Source organism: Lissotriton helveticus, chromosome 1_1, assembly GCF_964261635.1.
Source record: "Lissotriton helveticus chromosome 1_1, aLisHel1.1, whole genome shotgun sequence".
Lineage (NCBI taxonomy): Eukaryota > Metazoa > Chordata > Amphibia > Caudata > Salamandridae > Lissotriton > Lissotriton helveticus.
Window position 1 is genome coordinate 1,352,155,112 of NC_136057.1, and position 21,410 is coordinate 1,352,176,521.

At 47.9% G+C, this 21,410-nt stretch overlaps 1 protein-coding gene across 2 annotated transcripts in view; it reads left to right on the forward strand.

The window, feature by feature from the left end:
• The window catches only part of MEI1 (meiotic double-stranded break formation protein 1), a 3,250,839-nt gene that overhangs the window by 1,262,539 nt on the left and 1,966,890 nt on the right, over positions 1-21,410 (forward strand). The gene's annotated exons all lie outside the window — the stretch shown is intronic.

The following is a 21,410-nucleotide window of genomic DNA, read 5'->3' on the forward strand; positions in this document are numbered from 1 at the left end:
GCAAAGGGGTAAGGTTTCCCAAAAGAGGAAACGTATTGAGAAGGCACATAAACATGCCTATAACAATGGTAGCCTTTGCGCTGCAATAGAAAGTGGTGCTCCCAGCAGCACAAAAGAAAGAGGCCCCCTTGATGGTGCATATGGAGAGGTTGCCCATAGCGGCACAATAGGAAGAGGTGACCTTTACGGCACAAGAGACTTTCAGGGTACCTTTAATTCCTCAACAGAATTAATAGATAATGAGGAAATGGATATGGATGAATTCGGTTTTGACCCCTGAGATAGCAGCGAACTACTTGGGAATCTTGATGAAGACCTAAGGCAAGAGGGCTCTAACATTCACATTAAAGACCCTTTTGGAGGGGAGATTTTGTACCCCAATACAAATAAGCACCTGCGCAGCGTGGAATGGTGGCCGCTGGACCACGTCTCAAAGTATCTCACCCATTGGGTGAAGAAACCACTAGGTAAAGAGAAGCGCAATCTATTGAGAACAGAATGCCCTAGACTTTCTACTGAGGATAAAGTGTGCAACACACCAAATCTAGACCCAGAACTGATTACCTTCTTATATATGTTTTGGTAAAGACCCAAGAAAGGGGATAGAAAAGTGCTTCAAACTATGTCAAGATAAACTACTTGACATTCTGGGACCGCCCACTCACCCGTATGCTGGATATGGCAGAGGATGCCCGAGCTAGAAATACTGACATCAATACAGAACTGCTTAGAGGATGGGCACAATGTGCCATTTGCATGCTGGATAAGGCAAATGCAAATCTCATTGCAGAAATAAGAAAGGCCATTCTAATGATAATGAACCCTATATTGGCTGCCCTGTCCACCAAGGAAGACATGGGAAAAACTAAGGGCCTCCTCTTTGGAGAGAATTTCGTTATAACCCTAAGGAAGTAGGTCTCCACCTTTACGCCTTCAGTAAGGCACAATCTAATATGCGTAGGGTTTTCGGCTCACAAGCTGTTTTTGGAAGGGCCGGCAGGAGGGGACTGGCAGAGGAAATTTTAGGTCCCACTTCTACCAGACACAAGAGCAAAGAGGTATGGGAGACTACGGTAGAGGCTACCGAGCAAATCTAAATTTCTACACCCCCCCCCACCCCCCCAAAGAGGGAGAGTCTTAAGAGGTCGTGGAGGAAGATCAAGATGCACAAGCCAGGTTACCAAGGTGAGCAGTACACCTTCATCCCCCCTAGAGGTGGGAGGGAGGCTAAGACACTTTTTACGCAATTCGGAAAAAATAACTCAAGACACATGGGTATTAGAAACAGTACTAGGTTTCAAAATCGAATTTCGGGAACACCCAATACAAAAGAGAAGACGGGGAACTCATTTTAGATGTAGAGAAAAAAGTACTCATAGAATCGGAAATATCTTAAATGCTCCTCAAAGGAGCACTAATCCAAGTCACCGGGCAAGAATTATCAAAGGGTTTTTTAGCACAGTATTCCTCGTAAGGAATAAAGACAAGGGCTGGCGCCCAGTTTTAAACCGAAGAGAATTAAATAGGTATCTAATATACAGACATTTCAAGATGGAAGGTATCCATCTTCTAAGGGACATTCTACAGAGCAAGAATTGGCTAGTAAAACTTGACCTCAAAGATGCTTATTTTACAATAACCATGCACGAAGACAACCACAAGTATCTTCGTTTTTCTTGGAAGAAAACTGGCATAACTTACCAGTTTGTTTGCCTACACTTCAGACTGTCTTCGGCTCCATGGTGCTTCACCAAGGTTCCACGCTCGTAGTAAGTTATCTCACACAGAGGGGAGTCCGACTGATAATATATCTAGATGCTATCCTGATTAGGTCTCAGGACAAGTCGGAGGTCCTAAAACACCTATCATGCACAATAAATCTTCTACAAGGCTTGGGGTTTATAGTAAATACAGAAAAGTCTGTGATGTCCCCCACACAAACATATAGAGTTCTTAGGATTCCAAGTGGATTCAATTACTTCCCAATTGGTCCTTTCAACAAGGAAAGTTTTCTAGATAAAAAATAAAGTAAAAACAATACTGTCCAAAACATCAATCGTCCTGAAGGATATAGAAAGAGTCTTGGGCCTCTTATCATCCTCCATTAAAGCAATTTCTCCTGGTCGCCCCCAATACAGAGGCCTTCAGAGACTTAAAGCTCGGGCCTACAGAAAGGTCTATGGTATGGAGATCCTCTGCCGCTTTCAGAGGATGCTCGAGAGGATCTACAATGGTGGCTAAGGAATCTCGAAGCATGGAATGGCAAAGCCATCTTCGGGAAGGTTCCCGATTTGATCGGATGCAAGTAACCGGGGCTGGGGAGCCTGCTTCATCAAACTAGAAACAGGCGGAAGATGATTACGTCAAGAACACACATTACACATAAATTACTTGGAAATGCTAACTGCCCTGAATGCCTTGATGAGCTTCAGGTACTTACTGAGGAACTTGATAAAACTGATACAAGTAGACAATTTCACAACAGTTTCTTACATAAACCGTTTGGGGGTTCCAAGTCAAAGATGCTGGCAGACCTGGCCAAGAAAATATGGTATTCTGTTGGGAACACAAAATAATTCTAAGAGCAGAATACATTCCAGGAGTTCAAAATGTAAGAGCGGACTGGAACTTATGGTTCCTCAGGGACTCCATCCTGTGGATGCCTTCCTCCAAGACTGGAACAAGATGAGAGGCTATGCCTTCCCACCTTTATCCATGATTCAGAGGGTTCTATGGAAAGTAAGGACAGAACAGTGCACCATTATTCTAGTGACTCCCTTTTGGAGGTCACAGGTCTGGTTCCCAGGGGTGAGGGAGCTAGCAACAGATTTCCCATGCTTAATCCCAGTCTCCCTGGGTCTACTGCAGGGCCCAGACGGAGAGGAATATCCTTTAGTCGTAGAGGGGAAAATGAACCTTCTTTTTTGGAGGATTTCATGAGATCAGACAGATATTCAGAACTTTCAGGATAAGCTAAGGATCTTCTGGATGACTCATGGGCCCCAGAAACTTAAAAGCATTATAGGGGTATTTGGATAAAGTCGTGTAGTAGGGCATGATAAGGGACTTGAATCCTGTGGATGCCCATGTACAACAGGTAGCCAATTACCTAGTAACTCTGTTTAGAACTGGCCTCTCTTGTAGAACAATTAACTGCTACAGATCCCTATTTCCTCGGGCCACACCCTAGTTAATAACCTATCAATTGGTAGTAACCCTTTGGTTAAAGGAGTCTTAAAAGGTGTGAGACTGAAAAGACCTCCCAAAGCACGCTATACATCTCTCTGGGACGTGAATTTGATCTTTAACTTATTTTATTTATGGCCAAGCAACACAAACATATCCTTTAAACAGATTTCAATGAAATTGGCTACTTTGTTATGCTTAATCTCCTTTAGAAGAGTCTCTGACATCAAGGCACCAGAACTATTTAATAGAATATATTCATCAGAAGGAGTTCATTTTAACATTTGGTTTAGAACTAAGACAATGTCAGATGCAGTTTTCTATCCTATTTTTCACGATTGTGAGCAACTGTGTGGTAAGATGTATGAAATAGTATCAGAGTAAAGTCCTAGAATTTTGAACAAATGAAGTGGATCAACTGCTGTTGTCTTACGTGAAACCTTATAGACCTGTTTTCACAGCCACATTAGCAAGATGGTTACACATGATTATGAATGAAGCAGGTATTGATATCTCAAGGTTTGGAGCCTACTCTTCTAGAGGGGCCATGGCTAGTAGCATCTTCTGGGCAGGTGATTCCCTGCCTGAAAAACTGCCGATTGTTCTAATACAAACACCTTTGCCAGATTCTATTTCAGACCAGTCGAGCATGTTAATAATACAGCTCATGAAGGCTTTAAAACATGCATAATGGTAGCCTGCGGTCTTGCAATGAAATGACGATTCAATTTACATGCAGAGAGAATCTTAATTTCATTAAAGACAACGGAGGCTAACATTATCCCTCCCTCTGCTCCCAAAATACAATAATTAAATAAAGTATATTAAAGAGTTTAAAGTTGATCTTATTTAAGTATGTTACGTTTCTGATATGTTATTTTTTCCCCTTGAATCAGTGATCTGATACAATTTCTCAAACTGCATTTCCCTTAAGACTTCCACTTTTTTTTCTTCATTTTTCCTGGAAAATAACGCATGAAACAGAAATCACCAAGATGGATCGTCCTTTGCATCTTCGCAGCTAAAAGAGGAGGATGACTAGGTGCAGTGGTGTTTCATAGCTCTTTACGAACATTCTAATGTTTTATGATGTATTAGCATTCTTTAAAGGGCTGTATTTTTGGGGCAGCAATGAAAGATATTGCATAATGTTAACCTCTGTTTTCTTTTCTTTTTTTTATATGTTTTTATTGATTTTCAAATAACAGTTGGCAATTAAAACAGTGTTACAAATTCACATTATACGATGCAGCTATCCCTCCTACCCCTTTTACTCGGTTCTGGCTTCACTCCCAACTAATGGTTGCATTAATGGCTATCCCATTGTTACAGCTGTCTCTAGTTCTGTGATGCAAAGTCTTCTGACCTAGCTAGGGATTCAGATCCAGCTAGCAGTCATGTCCCAATAGTGGATCATCAAATGTATAATATCCCTGCACCCCCTCCCCACCCCTCCCCTACTACTGGTGTGCCTTAACTACTTGTAGTACAGAGAGTCAGGAGCAGCTGATTCTGATTCTCTTGGGACATGTAATTTGACAGCAAAGGTGTAGTGCAGGCTAGCATACTTTTGTTGGATCCTAAGACGCTATCAGCAGGGTCAATTCAGTATTACTCTACTAGTTCCGTGGCGCCAGGCGAACCCTCTGGGTCTTTCAAGGCTGAGCCTTCTTCCGAGCCCATCTCAGGCCCCTGTAGTGCCGCAACTAATGCCTCCCATACCCTCGCTGATTACAGCGCCTTTTCATTATTAGTTCTGAGTGTACCTTAGCTCAATGCCCATTTTAGTAACTCAGCCCTCCATCTCCCCAAGCTGGGCCCTCTTGTTGGTTTCCAGTGCCTGGTGATCTCTCTCTTAGCTAATATTAGGCCCAAGTTTATAAACTTGCTCGTCACCTTAGTTTTGGAGGTGTGCGGGAACCAGTGCAGTAAACAAGTGCCCTGAACAGGATCTATTTTACGATCAGTTATTCCACAAAGCAATTCAATCACTTCCTCCCAATACGTTCCCAAACATGAACACCCCCACATCATATGCTGGAAGTTTGCCTCCTCAAACCTACATCTCGGGCACTGGGCGGTGTCCGTCTTAAAATATTGGTTAATCTTAGCAGGTGTTAAGTATGCTCCATGCAGGACATAAAATTTCACCAGTTGGAATCTGGCATTCCTCGTGCTTTTCCAAGCCCTCCTGACCCGCTGGGCCATGTATTTTCGGGGATCTCCCTACCTAAATCTGCCTCCCATTTCCCCTGCAGTTCGCGCAACGGCCCCATCCCCTCGGGCAGCATACCCCTAAAGAGCCACGTGATGGCCTTAAAGGTTCCTGTGGCCATTACCACATACTGGCATGCCATTGATGTCTGTGGTTCTCATCCAGGGGATACTCATCAATAGTCATAATCTATGAATAATCCCCGCCCATGTGCAGGATCCCGGAGCATATAGAAAATACATATATATATACATATATATGCATATGTGAAAACATATACAAGCAGCCTAAAATATTTCCAAAATGGCAAAGATGCGGAAATTACATAGGTTTGCATAGTAGCACCTATACTCTCCCAACCCCTAAGGAAGAATGAGAGCAGTAAACATTTGTCATACAACAATGCTTTATTGCCATAGAAAAACTTGTAATTGAAGGCATTTCCCAGTAGGCTGCAGCAGAGTATAAAGAAACAAACAAAACTGACACCTTGCCTTTAAGGCATTAGTGTTGGGGTACCGTGCCTTTAAGACCTGTAGGCGACCCCCTGCTCCCATGATGCAACACAGGTGGCAGTTAGGTCAGTTCTTTTTTCCGGCTCCTTCTGAGAGGATCCTGGAGCTTGCGCTCTTCAGTTTTTTGACTAAAACTGATTCAACATTTTCTAGTTTCTAAAGGCTTCTTCTACTATTTTTGTGGACTTTCACTGATTTTTTCCATTCAGAATGCCAGCTTTATTCAGGAAGTGTCCTTCCTGTGACAAGAAAATGGCACTGGCAGATCCACACTCGGTGTGTATTGTGTGCCTTCCATCCTCACACAATCCTGACCAGTGCCACCATTGTCAGAAGTTCTCCAGGCACACCTTGCGTGACAGAGAACGGATAAAACTCCATGCTCTGCTGGAAAAGGACAAGAGTCATCAGGTGGGTGGCCATGGACATCGTCTTCCAGCAAGCAAGGCCAAAAGCGGCGACGTTCCACTTCTCCTGACTCCAGGAAGAGAAAGGGGAGACGAGAAGATTCACCGTCGACGTCGAAGAGGACCAGACACTCTTCAAGAACACCATCTCGAGAGTCTCCGCCGTATCCAAGTAAGTCAGTGTCGAGGCACCACACTTCGGGCTCGAAGTCTGTGGCTGCTGAGAGGACCAAGTCTCCGTCGACGTCGAGGCTTCGGTCGACGTCAAGACACTCTCCATCACCCTCGAGGGGGTTGTGTCGAGAGTAATGACGGCTGATGTATCGCCACCGGCTGGAGTGCCGCTGTCGAGAGGGTCGTCGTGATCCCACCACTCGACGTCAAAGAGATCGACACGACGTCGGGAAAGATCGCCGTCCACACGACGTCATGGCAAATAGCCATTGACTCGGCGTCATAGCAGATCGACGTCGAGATCACCAACTCGACGCCGAAGGTCGCTGTTGAGGTCACCTCATCGTCGTGGACGATCGACGTCAAGACCATCGAGACCTCACTCAACGCCAATGGTGACTCAGACATCATCGACGTCGAAGCACTCCACGTCGAGAGAAGAGGTCACAGGGATTGCGGAGTCCCCGAGGCAGTCAGGTCCCATGTCCAGACCATCGTCAGGAGACCGGTCATCGTCTCCAGGACTGCACATTGTGCTCGGATTACTCCCGCACGTACTCACCATCTGGTCCAAGGACGAGCACTAAGGCTAGACCTTCAAAGTCTCCCCCTAGAAGACCAAGATCACCTCCCAGACGTCGGTCTAGGTCCAGGGGTCATCACAGCCGCCATCACGACAGGCCCCATAAGAGAAGGCGCACAAGATCACCTACATGGTCTTCGTCTACAAGATCGACGGTCCGGGACTACTCTCTGACCTTCTCCTCCACGTCGCCATCATGGGTGTCACACATCTCTACATTTACAGATGTTCTGGGTAGCGGTGCAAAGAAACTCAACATCACTTTGCATACCCCAGTGGTCCCCACGTCTGTCATCTTCGATACCCTGCATCACCGACAGCTCCTAGACCGCTGCTACCACTGGTGCCTGGATTCCTGGAACCGGCTATGGCCACCTTACTCACTCCTGCAACAGTGGGTTCTGTACCATCCAGGATCGCCAAAAAATGCAAGGCTCCAGCAGAGGACCCCTTGTTACTCAGGATTGATCCACCAGCTGATTCGGTCATCGTGGCGGCAGCCATGAAATCCCACTCCGCTTCCACCTCATCCTCGGTGCCTCCTGAGAAGGATAGCAAACAAATGGACTCGTATGGGAGGAAGATGTGCAACACTTCAGCGTCATACATAAAGGTTGCCAGTGCCTCTGCCCTTCTCAGGAGATACGACAGATCTCTTTGGGACTCTCTCACACATTTCACCGAGAAGCTTCCCAAAGAAGACCGGCAGGATTTCACCGAAATCCTACAGGAAGGAGGGCTTGTAGCCAATCAAGTAATCAGTGCTGCAGCGGATGCTTCCGATCTCGCCGCTCAAGGCTACTCCCCTGGAGTCTGCTCACGACGCTCGGCTTGGCTGCGCCTCACAGGCCTCAAGCCTGATGCTCAGAAGAAAATGCTGAACCTCCCTTTCAATGGTTTATCTCTGTTTGGGGCTCACGCTGATTACGAGATGAACAAGATGAAGGCTGAGATGGACACTGTCAAGGCTGTGGGTGTCGAGAAACGCAAGGAGTTTAAGAAGCGCTTCCATCAGGGCGACAAATGTTCGTACCAACAGAGGGTTCAAACCCCTTAGTGGTCCGCCCAGAATCAGCAACGGTCTCAGTTCCAGCAGAGACGCCCTGGTTGATGCAATAACACCAAGCAGCAGCCCACCTCCAAGCAGCCTCCCAAACCTTGAGTTGTTGTTTCCTCCGCAACCGTTCCCCACTCCGATGGGAGGGAGTGTAGCGTGTCACCTGGAAGAGTGGAACACCATAACAAATGACAAATCGGTGCTGAGTATTGTGCAGCATGGTTACTTGCTGAGGTTCAAGTCTCCTCCTCCGCAAGTGCCCCCGCAACTCAAGCTCCTTCGTCAAATTCAAAGTCAGCTGTTGAAGGACGAAGTTTCTATCCTCCTCACAAAAAAGGTAATCGAGGAGGTCCCTCCCATACGAAGAAATCAGGGAGTATACTCCCGCTACTTTCTAGTACAAAAGCGAGGAGTAGCCAAAGAGTACAGACCTATCCTCGACCTACGCCTGCTGAACAGTTTTATCAGAAAAGAAAATTTTGTATGCTAGCCCTGCACCAAATCTTCCCACACCTTCAACAGGGAGACTGGATGTGTGCCATCGACCTGCAGGACGCTTACTTTCATATACCTGTCTCAGTAAAGCATCGAAAATTTCTCAGGTTTCAGAAAGACCGTCACCACTACCAGTATCGAGTGCTACCGTTCGGCCTCAAATCCGCCCCACGGACATTCTCCAAGTGCATGGCGGTGGTGGCTGTCTTCCTCTGCAGGCGGAAGATCTTTGTCTATCCCTACCTAGATGACTGGCTCCTAAAAAGCTCCACACCTGTGATGCTACAGAGCCATCTCTCTTACTGCCTCAAACTGATGCATTCTTTGGGGTTGCAGGTCAACTACAAAAAGTCAGTACTCAATCTCATCCAACAAACACACTATCTGAGCGCCTCCCTGGACACTGCAGAGGCAAGCGTGTGTCCTTCGGAGGAGAGGTTATCATCAATGCTTCTGAAGTGCCGCACCTTGCTAGACACCCAAAGCCCTCCAGCCAGACAAGTGTCGTCACTACTTGGATCGATGGCCTCATGCATCTACATTGTGCCCAATGCACGCCTTCACATGAGGCCTCTGCAGCAGGCACTCGAGGACCAATGGTCTCAGAGATCAGGCCGCTGGGAAGATCAAGTCTCTCTCCGCCAAAGGGCCAGAAACTTCATCAGATGGTGGATGAAACATTCTCATCTACTGCAAGGAGTCCCGTTTCATCAGTCACCTCCATCGCAGACAGTGGTCGCAGATGCCTCAATGCACGGCTGGTGTGCTCATATGGACAGCTTCAGGTACAAGGTCTCTGGTCCGAAGTAGAAAGAAGCTATCATATCAACTTCTTGAAGCTCCGGACTGTCTATCTGGCGCACAAGTCTCTCTACCCGTCTCTGCACACCAACCACATTCAAGTTCAGACAGACAACACAACAACAGTGTTCTATCTGAACAAACAAGGAGGCACCAGATCACAAGTTCTGTCTCTTGGAAGCTCAATCCATCTGGCGCTGGCTTCTGGGGAGAGGTCTCTCCATCGTGGCAGTTCACCTCCCAGAAATCCTGAATGTTCAGGCGGACGGCCTAAGCAGAGACTTCGTAGAAGCGCACGACTGGGTGCTCAACGAAGATGTCGCTCAGGAGGTGTTTCGGCAATGGGGAGTACCAGACACAGATCTGTTCGCAGACTCGGCAAGCGGAAAATGCCCCTCTTCGCGTCCAAATTCCCCCAGCAGGGATCACAGGGGAATGCACTTTTGATCAGCTGGTCTCAGACATTGCTGTACGCTTTCCCCCTCTGCCTCTGATCCCGGCGGTGATACAGAAATTCTACAGGACCAACACCAGGATGATCCTGATAGCGCCGAAGTGGCCAAGCCAGTGGTGGTACCCGGATCTCCTCCAGCTGTCGGAGGTTCCTCACCGGAGACTGACCTGCCGCCAAGACTTGCTGACCAAGGACAGGGGGAGGGTGTTTCACCCCAACCCTCCTTCCCTTCGATTGACGGCATGGCTCCTGAGGTCATCCAATATGGCCACCTGGACCTTTCAGCTGACTGCATGAACATTCTTAAAGAGGCCCTCCACTAGAAAGTCTTATGCTTTCAAGTGGAAGAGATTTTACATTTGGTGTATGGACAATTCTCTTGATCCAATCCACGGTCAGGAGCAGGTGATTCTCCCATACTTATTGCATTTGGCAAGGTCAGGCCTGAAGTACCCCTCCATCAGGGTTCACTTAGCGGCAATAACAGCCTATAGGAAGTCTCCTTCGCAGACCTCATTCTTCCTCATGCTTGTGGTCAAAGATTTCTTAGAGGGGCTTATGAAAGTGTTTCCACCAGTGAGGTCCCCCTCGCCTCCCTGGGAGCTTAACATCGTACTTACCAAATTGATGGGTGCTCCTTTCGAGCCTATCCATAAGGCATCTTTGTAGCACTTGACCTGGAAAGCGGCTTTTTTGGTAGCCATCAACTCAGCCCGCAGGGTGAGCGAGATCCAGGCCCTGTGTTGCATGGAACCTTACACAGTGTTTCATGCCAATAGAGTGGTGCTGAGAACACATCCAGGCTTCCTGCCCATGGTGGTCTCAGATTTCCATATTAATCAGACCATCACTCTGCCGACTTTCTTCCCTCAACCAACCACTTCCCCGGAGAGGTCTTTACACTCTCTAGATCTCCGGAGGGTTTTGAAATTTTACCTGGCTAAAACTCTTCCACTTAGGAAGTCTGACCGCTCTTTGTTAATTATGGGACAACTAATACCGGTCTGTCAGCTTCAAAAAGGTCTATCTTGAGATGGATTGTCTCCTGTATAGCTCTGTCTTACCAATTAGCTAACAAAGCTTTACAGGGCAAACCTCATGCACATTCTACTAGAGGGAAAGCTTCTGCTACAGCACTCCGTTGCAACATTCCAATATCTGATATTTGTAAGGCGGCTACATGGCGCTCAGTGCATACCTTTACCCGCCATTACTGCCTAGATTCAGATGCACAGGCCGATGCCCAAGTGGGACAGGCTTCTTTAAGGAATTTGTTTGCATAACTGCATTTTTTTTTTGTTGTAACTTTTTATTATAATAAAACATTAAAAAAAAACAAGGCAATATAACAATAGTGCAACCATTAGGCGTGTGCTCAAGGAGGACGGAAGATACACGATAACATAAGACAGAATTTATCGATTACAGGTAAGGGGGTCGGAGGTGAGAATTGCATATCAACAATAAGGTACACCACATCATAGCAGGAATGCCGGGTCAGGGCGATTGGGGAGGACTAGAGATCTCTGTGAGTGGGGGCGTACATATATCTCCCCGGTACGAGTTCCATTGGTTTCAAATTTTGGCCCCATTTTCTGGGTCTACCTCTCGCCACGTACACCGTTTTCTCTCTAAACATGCACCAGTCCATATTCTCTTTCCAGGCAGTCACTGTGGGGGGCCTCCGGGACCCCCATAATTGTGCAATATCTCGTTTGGCTATCATATTGGCAAGAGTCGCCCATCGAAGCTGTGACACATCATAATCATACGGTCCCCATACATTCGATAGACATTGTCGGGCTTCTGGTATCATCACAATACCCGTTACATCGCTCATCACATCATCATCAAAAAGGGCCGCACTCCCCAGCGGAGACAACGGTAATTTACGCCAGCTCACTACATCCGAACGCAAACGTTGGAGTGGGGGGAGCAGATTACGTTCATAGCGGACCGCAGGGTCCAATGAGATAAACACACCCAAGTATTTAAAACCAGATTGAGACACCTGGATGGGACATCCCCGCGGCAGAAGGGGGACACCACCCGCGAGCACATAAATATGGGATTTTGACCAGTTGATAACAAGGCCGGAAGGAGTTAAGCACGTCGAACAACACATTAAACGATTTTTGGGGAGACGTGAGGTACAATAAAATATCATCCGCGTACAATGAAATACGATCTTCAAAGTCCGAAGTCCAATATATACCCCTCCTCGAGGGTTCCCACCGCAGCCAAGCAGCAAGTGGCTTCAACGCAAGAGCAAAGAGAAGCGGGGATAAAGGACAACCCTGCCGCGTGCCCCTCCCAAGAGCAAAGGGCACGGAGACCCGACCATTCACCACTACCTACGCCAGTGGCGTCTCGTACAGGAGTTTCACCCAGCTAATAAAGCCAGCGCCAAAACCGAACTTGGCAAGTGTGGCCCAAAGATACGGCCATTCGATTGTGTCGAAGGCCATCGTGGAATCCAGGGACGCCAAGATGGCCGGTTCACTCAATGACGCTGCCCTCGCGAGAACACCATGCAAACGCCGCAAATTCAATGCTGTGTTACGATGTGGGATAAAGCCCGACTGGTCCGGATGAATCAGATCACTGATCACTGTAATCAGGCGGTTAGCGAGTAACTTGGCAAGAATCTTAGGCTCAGCATTCAGGAGCGAGATAGGTCTGTAAGATGCGCAACGATCCCGTGGCTTGCCTTCCTTGTGGATCACCCCAATGGTCGCAAGACGCTGATCCCGAGGGAGGGAGCCAGTTTCTCGCGCAGCCAAAAACATATCTCGGAGATATGGCGCTAGCGTGTCAGGGCGTAGTTTATACAGTTCGATGGGAAGGCCATTGGAACCCAAAGCCTTTCCGGAGCGAATAGAGCGCATCGCAAGAGCTACCTCATCCACCGAGGGTGCGGCATCCAAACAGTCCCGATCAGACTCCGACAAACAAGGCAATGCGATATCCCTAAGTAACAACTGAGAATCCTCTTCGGGCCTGTCGGACACCGAGGTATAACCCTCTCGGAAATAATCAACAAAACATTCAACAATGTCAACAGGGTCTGTCACACGCACACCATCCGATATCTCAATCACAGGAATCACACGGCTCGCTCTCTCCTTTCTGTCTAACCAGGTAATCAATTTTCCTGCCTTGTCGCCCACATCATACAGTCGTCCCTGCTGTTCCCTACTCATCATCTTGGCCGCATCAGTAACAACATTTTTATATTCTAATTGCTTAAGACTGAGGATATGCAATGCGTCTCGAGTAACGTTTCGCTCCAATGCACTCTCTAACTCAGTAATTTCTGTCTCGAGACGTACAACTGTCTCGTTCCTACATTTCTTAGCACACCCAATCAAAGACAATGCCTGTCCCCTGATAACAGTCTTGAAGGCTTCCCACAATGAAACAGGCGAGGACGCAGATCCCATGTTTTCAGCAAAATACAAATCTAATGATTTAATCAATTCAGTACGGGTTTTGGGGTTAAGAAGATGCCAGGGGTTAATCGGGGCCACCCTCCCTTCAGCGCCTGTGTTCAGGTTAAAATGAAACCAGAGAGGGGAGTGGTCCGATATACCCCGAGCTAGGTGCCTAATCTCCCCAATCGAAGAGGACTGGGCCGCCGGCACCAGGATATAATCTAATCTAGAAAGACTAGCATGTGCACCCGAGTGGAAAGTGAACTGCGTCTGCTCTGGATGCATTAGCCGCCAACAATCCACAAGCCCCAATGTCTCCAAAAATTCACCCAACCAGGATTGCGCAGCTGTAAGGTCTCTGGGTGGATAGCGATCCGCTCTGCCAGAGACGACTGAGTTAAAATCACCACCTAGTATCAGAACACCCTCCGGGAGACCCAAAACCACCCGCCCCAAGTCTGCAAATGTTGTGGATTGTAAGCCAGGAGGAACGTACACCGATACTAATGAAACAGTTCTCCCCTCCCACCTACCTACAAGTGCTGCATATCTACCCCTAGTGTCAAGGACCACGTCATCAACCTCGAGGGGGAGTGAGGTCTTAAGCAATATACCCACCCCTCTAGAACTAGAAGTAAATCCAGAATGAGCAACAAGACGATAACCCCGCCTGTTAAGAGCGTGGCAGGTATTCCCAATCAAATGTGTCTCTTGTAGCAGTACAACATCGGGCGAGAGGAGCCGCAAGAGCTGCATAACCACCCCCCTCTTTATCCGATCTCCCAACCCATTCACATTCCAGCACAGTAGCTTCAACCCCCTACCCCCCATCCAAGCCCACGATGAACTCCCATCTCAGAACGAGCACCACACCAATGTCCGAAGTCGTAACAGTTTGTTGCCTTGAAGAAAAAGAAAAAGGAAAAAAAAAACACACACTTCCCCCCCTTCCCCCAGTAATACCCAACACAACTCCCCCCCACCCTGCACCCCTGCACAAACTCAGAAGCCACCCCAATTTGCAGTGTGCCTGTCGCCCTAGCAAAAAACAACTAATCTACACAAAGAAAACCCCAGAGGAGGAAAGGGTCCCTCTGTCCCCGCCGCCCCCAAGGATACACATAGAACGATCAAAGAAGTCAGTGAGCCACAGCTGTCCATGGTGGATAGTGTTCAGGACTCAGGCACCATTGTCATTCTTGGTCCATTAGGCCCCCCTCAGCGCCACCAGTTTGGTCTCAGCCAGCACGACGAGCAGGCAGCGTGTCCAACCAATCTCTCGCTTCCTCAGGCCGGACAAAAAAGAATGTCCGATCGTCATATTCCACACGCAGCCGGGCCGGGAACAACATCGCATATTTCAACTCCATGTCTCTGAGTCGCCATTTCACCCCTTGAAATCCCATTCGTTGCTTCTGAACAGACTGAGAAAAGTCCGGATAAAAGTTCACCGCGGCGTTCTCGAACTGCGTAGGACCACTTGTCCGTGCAGCCTGCAAGATGGCGTCTCGGTCCCTGAAGTTAAAGATTCTTGCGATGATCGGACGGGGGGGAAAACCAGGCTTTGCCCGTCCCCCCGGCACCCTGTGTGCGCGTTCAACTGCGAAGAATTTGCTCAGGCCCTTGGGTGCGAGATGATTGAGAATAAGGTCCTCGACACGAAGATCAGTGGAGAGTGAACTAGAGTTCTCCGGGACCCCAATAATACGCACGTTGTTGCGTCGTGCACGGCCCTCAAAATCCTCCAAGCGACGAGCAAAGAAGTCATTGGCAGTTCTCAGGTTGCGTACTTCTGTTTGCAAGTCGGACATATCCGTCGTGAGGCTGGATGTCTTTAGATCGAGAGACTTAACCTTCTCGTTTGTCTCAGCCAGTTCTGTTCTGATTAGATTGACATCAATGGCCACCGTATCCAGTTTCAGGGCCAGGGCTTCATATTGTTGGCCGATCGGAGTCTTAATGCCAGCAATGGCGCCCATTACGTCCTGTAGCGTTTGCTGTAGCGTTAAATCCGCCGATATAGCAGGGTCGTCGATCGCCTCATCCCGGATCTTAGGTACGCCACCGGGGGATCCTTTAGGAAGTGTGTAGCGGTCCATGACATTCGTCTAGGCTGAGCCTCCTCGGAAGGTGGTCTTGACTTTCCGTTTGTCACCCTCGGGCTTGCCCGTCATGGCGAGCCGAGTGCCCCGAAGGGAAGCTTGAGACCTGGTCCAAATGCCTCCTTAGAGTTCACCCACAAGAACACCAGAGGCAGAGACGAGTCAATATGAGTCCACAGCCGCGCTTTCGCTAGCCCCAAGCCCAATGAACTGGCATGGGAGCCAGCCGCGATCAGCACTCACCCCGATGAGGGGATACGTTAGGCAGGAGAAACGAAACCGAAAGTGGAGTGGGTCTGCAGGCTGAACCCCGTTAGCCGTTGTTGTTGAATTACTGTCCGGGTATAGCCACAACTCAAGGCCCAGGCGGCTCCACGGAGAAGGCCACAAAGTACAGGATGGCGTAACTCGGGAACCCGAAGTCCGATTCCGTCTCTGAAAGCAGCTAGTACATCAGCCGGGCTGTGTCCTCAATGATCTTCCTTCAAATCAGGATATTATCCAGGATAGATGCGGGAGGCGGCGAGGGTCTCGGGAGCCCTGTGCTCACGCGGCCATCACAGATGCGCGCAAAGCTCCTCCTCCCCATAACTGCATTTTAAATGTGATGTTAATTCATGTTTTTTGCTGTATACTTGATAGTTCGTCCGCAAGACTTTAGGCATGGGCTTGCTAATCTATTCATAGATTATGACTATTGATGAGTATGCCCTGGATGAGAAGGATTAGTTACTTACCTGCAATCCTACTTCTCATCCAGGGGTATACTCATCAAAGTCATAAGCGACCCACCCACCTCCCCGGACGAGCATTACTGCAAAGTTATGGTATCTTACTTACGGATTTACTCAGGTGTTTATTCACCTCCACAAAGAACTGACCTGATTGCCACCTGTGGTGCATCATGGGCGCAGGGGGTCGCCTACAGGTCTTAAAGGCACCGTACCTCTACTCTAATGCCTTAAAGGCAAGGTGTCAGTTTTCTTTTTTTCTTTATACTCTGCTGCTGCCTACTGGCAAATGCCTGCAATTACAAGTTTTTCTATGGCAATAAAGCATTGTTGTATGACAAATGTTTACTGTTCTCTTTCTTCCTTAGTGGTTGAGAGAGTACAGGTGCTACTATGAAAACCTATGTAATTTCAGCATCTTTGCCATTTTGGAAATATTTTAGGCTGCATGTGTATGTTTTCACATATGCATATATATGTATATATATGTATTTTCTATATGCTCGGCATCCCGCACATGGGTGGGGATTATTCATAGATTATTTTTTTGATGAGTATACCCCTGGATGAGAACTAGGATTACAGGTAAGTAACTAATCCTTCCGTCAATCCCGCCTTTCAGTGACTTTGCATTGCAGACACTAGTGCTAAATACAGCAAGTAATTCCCCCGTGGGAGATCATATCTATCCTGCAGAGTCTGAAATGGCAATAGGAGTCCATCTTCATAGAGATCCCCCAACACCTGGACTCCCAACACTTCCCATTCGGCCAATGCTGTCCAGTCCCCGCCATGCGGGAGGGCTGTACACATGCCGAGCGGGATCTCCGGGGCATACGGGCGAGTGATCCAGGCTCTGAGCTGGCTCCGGTCCCATCACAATCTCAGTGTCCGCTCTTCACTAGTAAGCAACTCAGGCGCAACCTCTGCTGAAGTACTATAAAGGACAACATATGGGGTGGGACTCACCGTCACTCAGGCCCATGTGGGCCCCCGAAACTCCTGAGCCATCGCCTGAGTGAGCCACTGCAGTTGTGCCGCAAAATAGTACCACTCAAAATCCGGCACTGCCATACCCCCGTCGGCTCTCTGACGCATCATTGTAGTCATCGCGACCCGCCGTCTGCTAAACCCCCATTGAAACCCCCCCGGCGATGGAGCGGAGCTGTTTAAATATGGAGCCCGGCACCCAGACTGGCAGTGTCCGAAAATAATACAATAATCGTGGGAGCGACACCATCTTCAGAAGCGCCTCGCGGCCTGCCATGGAGAGCGGCAATGTACTCCCAAACGGAAAGCTGCTCCTAAGCCCTCGTATGGCCTAACCCACATTACCCTCTAGCAAATCCTAAGAGGTATGATATATGTTAGTGCCAACGTAAGGTAAACATCGGGGTTCCCAACGAATGCCCGCCTCCTGGGTAGGACCCTTACCCGACTGAGCCACAGGGAACAAGCAAGTCTTCTCCCATTTCACCCTCAGCCCGATAGCGCGACAAACACATGGAGCAATCGCCTCGCCCCCTCCAAAGCTAGATAGAGTGTCCCCACGGAGGTCTAACCCAGGGTAGTGCCTCCCCAGTCTGGCATGGGTAGCCAAAGGCTCAATGGTTAAGGCAAACAGCAATGGAGAGAGCGGGCACCCCTGACTCGTTCCCCGCCCTATCAGACAAGATGGGGAGATTGTTACTCCTGTCTCTACACGAACCGTAGCCGATCGATAAAGGATCTCTGTCCCCCCCACAAAGGATCCCCCAAGACTGAGCTCGCGAAGGACCTGGAACAAATATAACCACTCCAGGCCGTCAAATGCCTTTTCAATGTCTACAGAGAGGACCGCTGCCGTGGGGGTCTCGCTATGGTCTTCCCCCAAAATACGGAGAAGGCGTCTCACATTAGTCGCCGTAGTGCGTTTCGGGATAAAGACCGCCTGGTCGCTATTGACCAACTGCTCAATATAGGAAAGGAGCCGGGTCGCAAGAATCCTACTTAATATTTTATAGTCAGCAATGATAACGGGTGATAGGACGACCCAGTCAGGGGGCTTTTCCCGGTTTCAACAGCTGGATAATGATGGCCTCCCGAGTGGAGGTAGGCAGCTTCCCCAAGTCCGGGCTTCCTGATAAATTGCAAGAAGTTTGGGGGCCAGGATGTCTACCAACGTCGAGTAAAATTCTATTGGTAGGCCCTCAGTGCCTGGAGTTTTCTTGCGCACCATATGTTTTATTGCACGACGTATTTCCCCTACTGCGATCTCTCGCCCTAATATGTCCGCCTGGTCCTCATGGCGCAACACGTGTACCACAGATAAGAAGCCCTCCAGTCGTCTCCCGTGTCTTGTAGCTTACTCTTGTATAGGTCTGTGTAGTATGCCAAGAATAACTCATTAATCCCCTGCTAGGTATACTCTGGTGCTTCCGTGGGTGAGGCCAAGGCCAGGATAGGCGTACTCTTCGGGCCGGGTTGGCTTTTTCCGCCTGGCCCAGTCCCTGTTGTTAGCCTCCGTTTTCTTTAATGAAATCAAGATTCTCTCTGTATATAAATAAGAGAATCCTTATTCTAAAGTCAAAACTTTATCCATCTACCTGCACCTATTTAGAGCATGCCTTTCCTCTATGCCAACTACATTCATAGGATCTTCTAATACAACAATCGTCATGAGTAACATGACAAACTGCTCTATGCTCATTAATTAGAACAAATACATTTTCACAATATTTCGGAAAATATTTAAAAAAATATTTTCAAAGGAAAAAGTTTATTCCCCCTCCTTTTCCGATCTCGAGCATAAGTCTTTCCTCTATGCTAATCACATTCAAGGAACACAAAAGCACTACACTACACTTCCTTGGCACGAGGGACAGAGTCAGCACAAACGTAGACTGGATGCTGAATAGGTGCGATCCAAATCCCTATCCCAGCTCCCCAATACGATCCCTTAAAGACAAAAATCTCACCTAATTCGTATTACCCTCACAGAGCGAGTCCCTTCTCCTTCCGTTCCCCGAACGGGCACCGCCGGTCTCCTCTTTTTAGGTTTCGCCTGGCGTTCACTGCGCAAGCAGTGTCACGCAGGCGAACTTTTTTGATCTTCAGTACGGGGCTTAACCCACCACTCTCTTCTATTGGCTAGCTCCATAAATGGAGGCTAGCCATTGGAAGAGAGATGTGTCAATAATTGTCGGAGCAGATTCGTGGGCGTTCCGCTGTTTTTTTTTTAAGCTCCGCCCCTTTTTTTGCGTCATGAACATGTGGGTGTTTACTTTTTTTTTTTTCCGGATGTTTGCGGCCGCCATTTTTTTTTTCATGGAGCTGGGGCGGGTGGGATGATTGCGGTCCGGCGGGTGGATGTGTACCTTGTTTTATCTATGCCTTCCCTATTGTCACTTTTTCCATATTTTCTCCTCCTCCTTTCTCCCTTTTCTGCCTTTCTCCTGCTTTTGTCAAAGTCTGATAAGAAAGCCCCAAAAATGAGCGCCGGTGCGAACATCAAACACTGATTCCGACCGTCAGCCCTTTGAGAAGGCAGCGCCACTTATTGACAGCCGCGCGTATGGGAAAATAAAATAAAAATGTGCTTTTCCTGAGTTTGCGTGTGTCCCCGTCTGACCCTTTGGTAAGAGCCACACATCTTGAAGCTTTTCAATTGTCCGCTTTCATTTATGTACCTGGAGGTATTTTAATATGTCTGCCGAGGCGCTGTTTTTACTCTGCTCAGATTGGAAAATCAACGTCAAGGGCCTGCGAAGCTCGGGCTCTGCCCGTGCAAAGGTCGCTGCAATCAGTAACTAGGAAATGAAATGTTCCCCGGATGGCGATGCTGCTCGGATGGCCAAGTAAACAGAGCATCGCAAACACCGGGCAAGTCCCACGAGTGAGAGGGTGCAGCGCCGCTGGCGCTGTCCAAGGGAGAGGCTGTGTGCGCCCCTTGTGGCCATCCGCGGCAGGGCTTGGAAGCACGTGCGCAGCTGACAGCAGAAGCTGTCGCCCATGACGTGGCAGAACAGAACAGGAGCTGTTCTGCAGTGCACTTCATGGTCATACCGGCCAGTCCAGGGTTGATATGGTTACAGTATGTGTGGTGATGAATGATGTGCTCTATATATGTGGGAAACTGATAGCTGTGGTTTGAGCATGAGCTATTACAGAGAAGTTTTTGAATAGTTGCAGTTGCACATTCTCATACCTACTTTGAAAAGGTATATGAGTGGTAAGAGCCATGTTTTCGATGTGTGCTGGAATTTGAGGTGGTTGTCAATATCCCCTAGTCTCCTACTCTGTGACCACAAAGACTTCTCTTTGCCTTGTGACTCTGCATTTGTCTCCATTGAACCTTATCTTCCATCATCATTTGCGAGAGATTAAGCTATTGGCATTGTAAATGACAATGTCATTTATTTATCAAAATGTTGTCATTTACAATGCCAATAGCTCTAACTTTTGCAAAGGCGAGACTGTTGCATTGTAAATGCTTGTTTTCTTTTAACACAATCGCACTGTCTTATCCTCCAACACTTCTCACTTCCAATTGGCAAACCAATTCCGCTTGTTCTACCCAAGCGCTAAACGAAGTTTTGGTCTTACAAATCAGATTTAGCCAACTTGGCTCAAATTTTCAATTAATCCTATGCTACAACTCATGGATTGTATCCATTACGCGTTTCCGAATGCCTTTTCACCATGTCAAGGTACAATTTTGAAGGGTAGCATTTAGCCAAGATGCACTTTTTTCAAGAGGATGCTTTTCTTAAAAAAACCTCCTTCACAGTCCTTTATACATCTTTCACTGCCTTCTTAAGAACAACTTAGACTATTGGCACAGAACACTAGAAAGAGTATGTTGCTAGTTTCCACAACTCCTTGACTACCTGGAGTCATAACCAGATCCCTACCTTAAATAACATTACGACCGCCCCAACATGAATCCCCGCACAGAAGGAGACTCATATAGTCTTGGAGAACTGAGCACTCAAGTGATAAAAGACCCAATTATGATGCGATTCACTTATCCAACAAAGCGGAGATTCAACATATACCGCACCGTATGCTTAATGTGAATGAGGGTCTCCAGAGCATGAGATCATAAGACCCTGGCAAAAAACAGGACTTGTGATTCATTCTTCTTTGATTTTGATGCTATGCATATTAAACAGCAATAAAGAAACCATAATAGGAGCCTCCGGGCTTGATATCAAATTTTGAATAAGGACTCCATTTCTCAGTAGTGTTAAATAAAGCAGCAATATTATTGCTGAT